Below are 8,558 nucleotides of genomic sequence, written 5' to 3'. Positions count from 1 at the left end.
ATCACTTAGTTATCTAATTATCCCCTCTGTGATCTAGTAATTTCCTTTCCCTGTTTTTTTCAGCTTTATTTTCCATAATTTTATCTTCTATTTCACCTATTCTCTCCTCTGCTTCTTCAATCCTCACTGTCACTATATCTAGTTTATTTTGCATCTCAGTTATAGCATTTTTTAATTCATCCTGACTAGTTCTTAGGTCTTTGATCTCTGCAGCAAGGGTTTCTCTGATGTCTTCTATGCTTTTTTCTTTTTTTTTTAATTTATTTTTGAGAGAGAGAGAGAAAGAGCATGAGCGGGGAGGGGCAGAGAGAGAGGAAGACCCAGAATCTGAAGCAGGCTCTGGGCTCTGAGCTGTCAGCACAGAGCCCAACATGGGGCTCAAACCCAGGAACTGTGAGATTATGACTTGAGCTGAAGTTGGATGCTTAACCAACTGAGCCACCCAGGTGCCCCTACGCTTTTTTCAAGTGCAGCTAATGGTCTTATGGCTGTTGTTCTAAATTCTCATTCAGATATATTGCTTATATCTGTTTTGAGCAAATTCCTGGCTGTGATTTCTTCTTTACCTTTCTCTTGGGGAGAATTCCTCCATCTTGTAATTTTGGCTAAGTTTCTGTCTTTTGTGTGTTTTAAAAGTTTTTATGTTTCCTGCACCTGACAGTACTACTATATTAGAAAGGAGTCATACACTGTGCAGGGCTTGGCACTTCAGGAAGTGTCTCTGGTGAATGTTGTGTGCATTCTACTGTTGCGTGTGGCTTCTCTTTCCCACTGGTCAGTCCTCTAGAGCTCCTCTTTGCTTGCAGTGGTGTAGTGTTTGGACCTTTAACTAGGTGTGATTTGATTTATTTTGTTGATGTAACTCTGGGGGAAAAAAAAGGGGGAGACTGATACCAATAAAGTAGATAAATAAAGAGAACAAAGGAAACCAAACAGAGAATCAAAAACTATAAATATGATTTCAAAGATAAAAAAAGGAAAAATGGGGGGGGGGGGAGCAGAAGAATAGAATAAAGAAGGAAAAAAAAGTAATAAAAAAGTCTGATCCCCAAAAAAGAGAAAAGGAAATAAAAAATAAATAATAATAAGGAACTATGAGCTTGATTCCAAAAGAAAAAAAGAAGCAGGAGTTAGAAAAAAAGACTTGTCCGTTGGTGCCTAGGTGGTGGTAACTATGCTGGCCTCATGGAAGAGAGGCCAGCTGTGTTGGCTCAGAGTCAGTCTTGGCCCAGTAAATAAGCAGTTGCCAGGCATGGTGAGGCAGAATTTGTTGCAAGCGGGTCCCACCTCCACTGGGGGCTGCTGTGTTGCACTCTGAAGTCCCACACTGTTGGTGTGGAGGGAGGGGAAAGGAGCCACCCCAATCTCTTATCCCCAGAATGGGGATCTCAACCCCTGCTGTCAAGAAGCCCCCATAGAATAGCAAGGGAAGTCAGCTCGCCCTGCACCAAACTCTCTTACGGTTTTTCTTTGGCCCACAGCTGGGATTCAAAACCCAAAGTCTTAAAAGGGCCTGGCACTGCATGATCCACTGCCCTCCTCTGGAGTAGAACTTCACCCTGCTGATGAAAGGTCTTTGGCTGGCACCTTCAGGGTCTTTTGTCCTTGGGGAGGCAATAAACCCTCTTCCACAAGTACTCAAGGAAGGGGAATGTTCTGTCTCAGTGCACCCTGAAGATTGCTAAACCACATTATGCACTCTGGGGCCAGCTCCCTCCTCCCCAGGAGTGCACAGATGAGCTCCACTCCAGAAAAAGTTATGCACTTTCAAAACCTCAGAGTCCGAGCTCCAAAAGCTGTTTGCAAAAAAGAAGTGGTACACTCAGTATTTCTCTCTCCCCAGTCCGTGGTCCAGAAAGGTTTTCCTCTTGTGCTAACTCAATGCCACACGATCTCAACCCCTCTCTCTGTCTCCCTTGTCTCTCCATGGAAAGAGTTCCCTCCCCTCCACAGTGTAGCCATTTTTCTCTCCCCCAATTCACAACCATGCAACTCACACCTGCCAAGCTTTCTCCCTCCAACTGTGGAGATCTGTCACTACATAGATCAATTTCCTGGGTGTTCCAAGTAATCTGACCTCAATACAGCTGTGTTTAAAAGATGAGGAAAGCCCCAGGTCCCCCTATTTCTCTGCCATCCTAACTCCTCCTGGGGAGAGAGAGTCTTAAGCAGGCTCCATGCACAGTATGGAGCCCGACATGGGGCTCCATCTGATGACTGAGTTTATGATCTGAGCCGAAATCAAGAGTCAGATGCTTAACTGACTGTGCCACCCAGGCACCCAAGACACTGAGTAATTAAATAAGTAGTCTAAGGTCACCCGTCCAATAAAGAACAGAGCTGTGATGGTATATCTGTTCACTTAGGCACCTGAGTGGTTTCTCTTGATCCAAACTAATTCTGCTGGTGGGTTGGGCTAGTGTCTCCTCCTCCTTGAGATCCTGGATCTGTCTTCCTCAAGCCACTGCCAGCTCTTCTGAACACTGCATATGTTCTGAGGCCGATACCTTTGTGAAAAACTTTTTAACTGGGACAATTTAGAAAACCATAAAAAATTTTTAAATGAAATGTCACACCAATTGACACCACTCCTAAAACAGCAAGACATCCTCCACTTCCTTGCTATTCAGAGATGGCTTCTTTACATATTTCTTTCCAGAAACCATTTGTGATCAGTTCTCCCAACTGAGCAGCAAGAAGGACAAGATCAAAGACATACTCTATCTCATCATACAAGTAATTTATGGGATAAATTCATGGTGCCATTAAGTGCTATTTTTGTGAGCAAATATACCATAATGCTGATCTGGACATTCTGATTTACACAAGATCCTCCAACCAAACACAGCCTAAACCAATGAAATATAATTCTACAAGGAAGTAACATTTACTTTTATGTACTTTATCATCTCCCTACAATTAAAAAAGGAATTATATTTTTTTAGATTATTTTCTTAAATCAATTCACAACTATCTCCCATTTCTTCTGGGTCTGACGTGAAGCCATCCAATTTCCCAGTCAGTGCTACTGGAGAAATACCTGGAGGGAGGAGATAGGGAGGAAGGAGAAACAGATTTAGGATTGATTTGCTTATGGTACTGTGATAACTTCTCCTAGTAACAGGGATGAACAAAGCAGATAGCCAAGTCTTGACTTCTCTCCCACAAAATTCACAGACAGTGAAGGTGTCACCCCATGGTCTTTAAAGAACAGGGTCAAAGTATGGGGTTTGTTGTTGTTTTGAGAATGATTTCTTGTTATAATGAACCAGAAATACAAGATTCCACTGAAAACTGGAACAGTTGACAGAGTATGGTTGAACTTAGTTAAACCTCAAGGGAAATAAAAAAGAGGGTCAAACAAAGCCAATGAATGGAGAATCCCAAGATTGGTTTGGGATAAACATAAGGATAACAGCATTTCAGCATGGGTATCTTCTGACCACTCCCATCAGATACCTGCCAACATTCTATCCCCTTCTCTTCTGAAACATCTGCCAAACCAAATGGCTATTTCCTCTCTAGTGTAGGTGTAAGCCATCTCAACAGTAACTCTCTGGACATGATACAAAGCAAGAGGAAAGTTTATACATCTCATTCCAGGGTAGAACATGTACATACCCGAACCAGCACAATCATTACATGGTGTCAATGTACACGGAAGTAGCTTTAATCAAACCAGAGGTACTACCTCATATAACCTGTTATGTGGCCCTGCAGCTATGTCAGTGCTCCCAATTTACTACACTAAAATACCAATGTGGAGAATTCATTTTTGAGCTCCAGATTTTCTAAACATTTCTAAGAGGTTATTAAAGATGATGTAGAACAGAACCGTTTCTCAGAAACCTAGCCATTAAGAAAGAACACTGATCGGCTCCTTCTGGGGCATTTTCATGGGGACACAGAAATGAAGAGAGGAAATGTTAGAACATCAGAGCATGTGACAGGTGAAGGCAGGCAGAGATGGGAAGAGGGTGTCCTAGCCAAAAGGACACCACATTCACATTCAAAGAAAAGTCAGAGCAATGAGGGAAAAAAAAACAAACACAAGAAAACCTAAGCCAGAGCAAAAAATGGTTTCATACAACACAGTATCAAAAAAGTAAAAGGAACACACTAAAGGCACAAATTGGAGAAAGTAAGTCCATAGCCTATTGTAGTAAGTCCTTCTATCATCAATCAGGTTTCTTCTCCATCTGTTATCTCAAAGTTACTTACAGATGTGGTGACTTTTGAACAAGAGTCTCTCCCAGGAGGGTGGGCACGTTTCAGTCATTGGTTTTGGGATCTTTTTGTGCCATGTAGGCATCCAACTTGGCATCCAGGTGTCCTTTCATTTTCAACATGTATGTATCCCACTGGTTGTCCAGCTGCTCCCAGGTCAGTACAGGGTGAATGAGGGTACCTCTCCCTGGCCCACAGCCTCCACCTCAGCATTCAAAGCTCCCTCTTCCCCAACTCATCATACCCTGACCTCTATAACCAATTTCACCATGACCCATAGCTCCATGCCCTAGGCCTCCTCTCCCAGGACTTCCATGACCTTGAACACCACATCTTCTTAAACCCATTTGGGGAGCTACAGCTCACCCACCTGGAGCAGGTTTTAACCTCAGAGTGACATCCCCCACCCTCCCACTAAGCAGGGTTCTGTGGCAAGTCCCCCACATAGTCCTCCTCTGGGCACGCCTCTCTGGATTATGGGCAGGCTTTGTTCTCCAATTCCTCCCCTGGCCAAGGCCCCTATATGTCGACCTAACCATGCCTGGATATTACTTTTATCCAGATGCTGATTTAAGGTCTTCTGCTTAAGTTTTTTTTAACTTTTTTAATGTTCATTTATTTTTGAGAGAGGAAAGAGAGAGCGAGCGAGCGAGAGCACATGAGTGGAGGAGGGGCAGAGAGAGAGGGAGACACAGAATCCAAAGCAGGCTCCAGGCTCTGAGCTGTCAGCACAGAGCCCGACAAGGGGCTCAAACTCATGAACTGCAAGATCATGACCTGAGCTGAAGTTGGACGCTTAGCAGACTGAGTCACCCAGGCGCCCCTCTGCTTAAGTTTTAATGCTGCCTGTGCAGAGGGTCTATTCTCCATCTGCTGGGCCAGTCTTCTGTTTCTGGCACTGGCTACCTCCTGTCATTGCTACATTGAAGCCCAAATATTCATTGGCATTGGCCATTTGTTCTTTAGCTTATTAGTAAAACTTCAAGGTTGAACAAAATAGATGTTTAAATAAAAGCTTCAGGAGCACCTGAGTGGCTCAATCAGTTAAGCTCTGACTCTTAGCTTCAGCTCAGGTCCTGACCTCATGGGTTCATGAGTTCGAGCCCCGCATCAGGCTCTGCACTGACGTTGCACAGCCTGCTTGGAATTCTCTCTCTGCCTGTCTCTCTGCCCCTCCCCACTTGCTCTCTCTCTCTCTCTCTCAAAATAAATAAACTTCAAAAAAACATTAAAAAATAAATACAAGCTTTATTTTAAAACATTTATTGGCATTTTCATGGCTTGCTAGACCAGGAGCTCCAGATCATGAACTTTAAGTAAAGTGGTACACTTATTTTTTTTTTTTAATATTTTTTTTTTTTGAGAGAGAGCAAGCAGGGGAGGGACACAGAGGGAGACAGAGAATCCCCATGCAGAGCCTAACATAGGGCTCAAACTCATGAACCATGAGAGCATGAACTGAGCTGAAATCAAGAGTTATATGCTTAACCGACTGAGCTACCTAGGCCCCCCTAAAGTGGTACACTTAGGTCAAGGCTGATGTGGGTAAAAGAATCCTTTGCTTCCACAAACTTGCAAGAATCAGAAACTTAGAAATGTAGCTAAATGCAGCACAGTCAAAAGTGATAACAAAGGCTCAGGTAATGACTTTTAGAGAGGTGGAAGGTATGAAAAACACAACATAAGCAGATATGATGGCAACAAAAGAAAATGTAGTTTCAAAGACAAACAAATAAAGCCAAAACCTTGGGGGAACCTGACGGTTCATTTTAAGGGCAAATATAAGGAAGGACTACAGCACCTTCAAAGCCCATGGAAATACTACGCTGGTATAAATTATAGGAGTGTATCATACTTTCTTATGTATTTGTTCACTGAGTAACATGTAAATGTGGAGAATCAGTGTATCATACCCTAAGAGATAAGGAGAAGCACATATGCTTCAGAAAAGGCAAAAATAACATCAAGTAAATCTTTTAGTGGTCTAACATCAACTTAAAATCATTGGTTAAAGACACTCGATAAATAGAGCTCTTGGAGATAGAAACTGCTTTTAAGTACCTTAACTTTTCTTCTTAGTCTCAAATGATTACATTTCCTGACTCCAAGTGATTACTTCTGAGAAAATCAGATTACTTTAGGGGTGCCTGGGTGGCTCAGTCAGTTGAGTGGCCAACTTCAGCTCAGGTCATGGTCTCATGGTTCGTGAGTTCGAGCCCCGTGTCGGGCTCTGTGCTGACAGCTCAGAGCCTGGAGCCTGCTTTGGATTCTGTCTCCCTCTCTCTGCCCTCACCTGATTGCACTCTCTCTCTCTCTCTCTCAAAAATGAGTAAATGTTATCTAAAACATTTTTAAAAAAGACACCAAGTTTGCTGTAATTTGTTACAGCAACAAGAGGAAACTAACAGTCACCCAGGTGGTAAGTGGCAGAACTGGGATTTTGCAAATAGGTCCTGTGGGCTCCAAATTCAGTGCTCTTCCCATCACAATGGGGATGTGATGTTAAAGAAATGGTGGGTGGAAAAGTGTAAGGTAAAAAGCTGCAAGAAGCAAGAAGAGCTGAGGAAAGTTGGTCCTGGGGTCTATCTACTTTCCCCAAAACAACCTCTTCCACAAGGCCAGATGTTTTTCAATTAAGTTATTTGGATTAAAAATATTCTTTCCAAATAATTGCAAATACTTCTGGCCATATTTAAAGGTCATTGGCATTTCAGGATGGATGGAGTTAATCTCGGTTTTTCCCCTATTACTTGGTGATAAACACTGCGATGAAGAAATAAAAAGTTTTGATTGGGTGAGGTGAATGAAGCAAGTAATGTTGAAGTAATGACAGCCCTTCAGTTTATCAACAGGTCTGAGAGCGTGGGGCAGTGTGCTAACAATGAAAAGCTGGGGGGCCACTTGAGGGCAATAGATACATTATGTGAAAGACTACACAACCTATTTCAAATTTTTCTAGAGAGGAGACTGTAAGGGGGCTCTCAGATTTCTTAAATTGTATGAGATCCTATTTATAGCAGCATCTTCACTTAAACTTTGTCCTTGAGTCTTGCCTTTCATCCCTCACTTGTAATTCATCTCCACAAGTAGTGGTCACATCTACGAAGAGGAAGCTATTAAGCAAGTAAGGTTCACTGTCCTTAGGTAAAATTTGTGACAGATACAGCTCTACCCTTCTTGTCTCTGAATTTTAGGAGGGCCTTTAATGCCTTAACATAAAAAGCATTCCCCAACAGGAAGGTTTTCTGGTATTTTGCTTTGCTTTGTTTTATTATCTGAAAAGTTTTGAGACCTCACCTCTGATGTTGCTATAACTGCACATCCTTCTTGGAGGTTAGTGTTAAGACACCAATAGAAGAGGAAGGCCAACCAGCTAATGGGACAGTTCAGAGATTTTAATCTTATGTTTCTATTTCCAATATTATCTCACCAAACTGAATACTCTCAAGATTGGGGGAGAGAAATAAAAAGGAGTTTTTCCTTACAATAAGTTTAAAACTCTTTCCTTAACCCACAAAAGTGTTTGGTATGGGAATATATTTTGGGTAGGATCCTCAAACACTGTATAGGGCCACCCAAATGCAAGGAAACCTCTTGCCTCTATTAAGCTCATCTGGGGCAGATGATCTATCAAGAATGTATTAGAGACTACAAAGGAAATGAGGACAATTACATTTCTCTGGTTTTCATCCTCATGAAATGATACAGCAGGTGGAATGGCACTAAAGGAAAACAGACTTTTCTTCCCTCTCTCTCTTAGCAAATGGGTAGTCTTGTCTCCAATCCTGCCCCATCACTGATTAACAGTCAAAAAAATTAAGTAAAAACACAGGGTAGTTTGGAACTGCTGGCAGAAGATTGAATGGTTTAACAAAAGAGACACTGACAAAAAGACATTTTTCTACAATACTATAATTACAAATTTGAAGGCACATCCTTGGCAGAAATATGATCAATTACATGCTTATGGAAAAACAAACTACTGAATATCTTGATGACAGACGATTATTGCACAACACTGTCCACTGCTGTTTTGGGTACCAAACAATGTTTAACAATGTTCAGTTAAACATTTAACTGAAAACATAAGGTCGAGATGCCTGGTTTTGGCTACAAAAGGCATCTATTATCAATGCTATTATAGAAGCTCTTTAACTGAAGAACAAGAGTTCATGCTTTTGTGCTTTATCTGGTTATTCATACCAGATAAATTTTCAGAGGGACTACAGAAACAGTCTAAAAACAGCTAATAATTTGGCATGAATCTATATTGTTTATATTTGATTACATATTTTAAATATAGAAAAGAAATAACCAAAAATCCAAAGGGA

General features: G+C 41.7%; 1 pseudogene; it reads right to left on the bottom strand.

The window, feature by feature from the left end:
• Nucleotides 1-2,308: 2,308 nt before the first annotated feature.
• On the bottom strand, nucleotides 2,309-4,819 carry LOC123383274 (annotated as a pseudogene).
• Nucleotides 4,820-8,558: the final 3,739 nt, after the last annotated feature.

Source organism: Felis catus, chromosome X, assembly GCF_018350175.1.
Source record: "Felis catus isolate Fca126 chromosome X, F.catus_Fca126_mat1.0, whole genome shotgun sequence".
Classification (NCBI taxonomy): domain Eukaryota; kingdom Metazoa; phylum Chordata; class Mammalia; order Carnivora; family Felidae; genus Felis; species Felis catus.
This window is presented reverse-complemented; position numbering and strand designations above follow the sequence as displayed.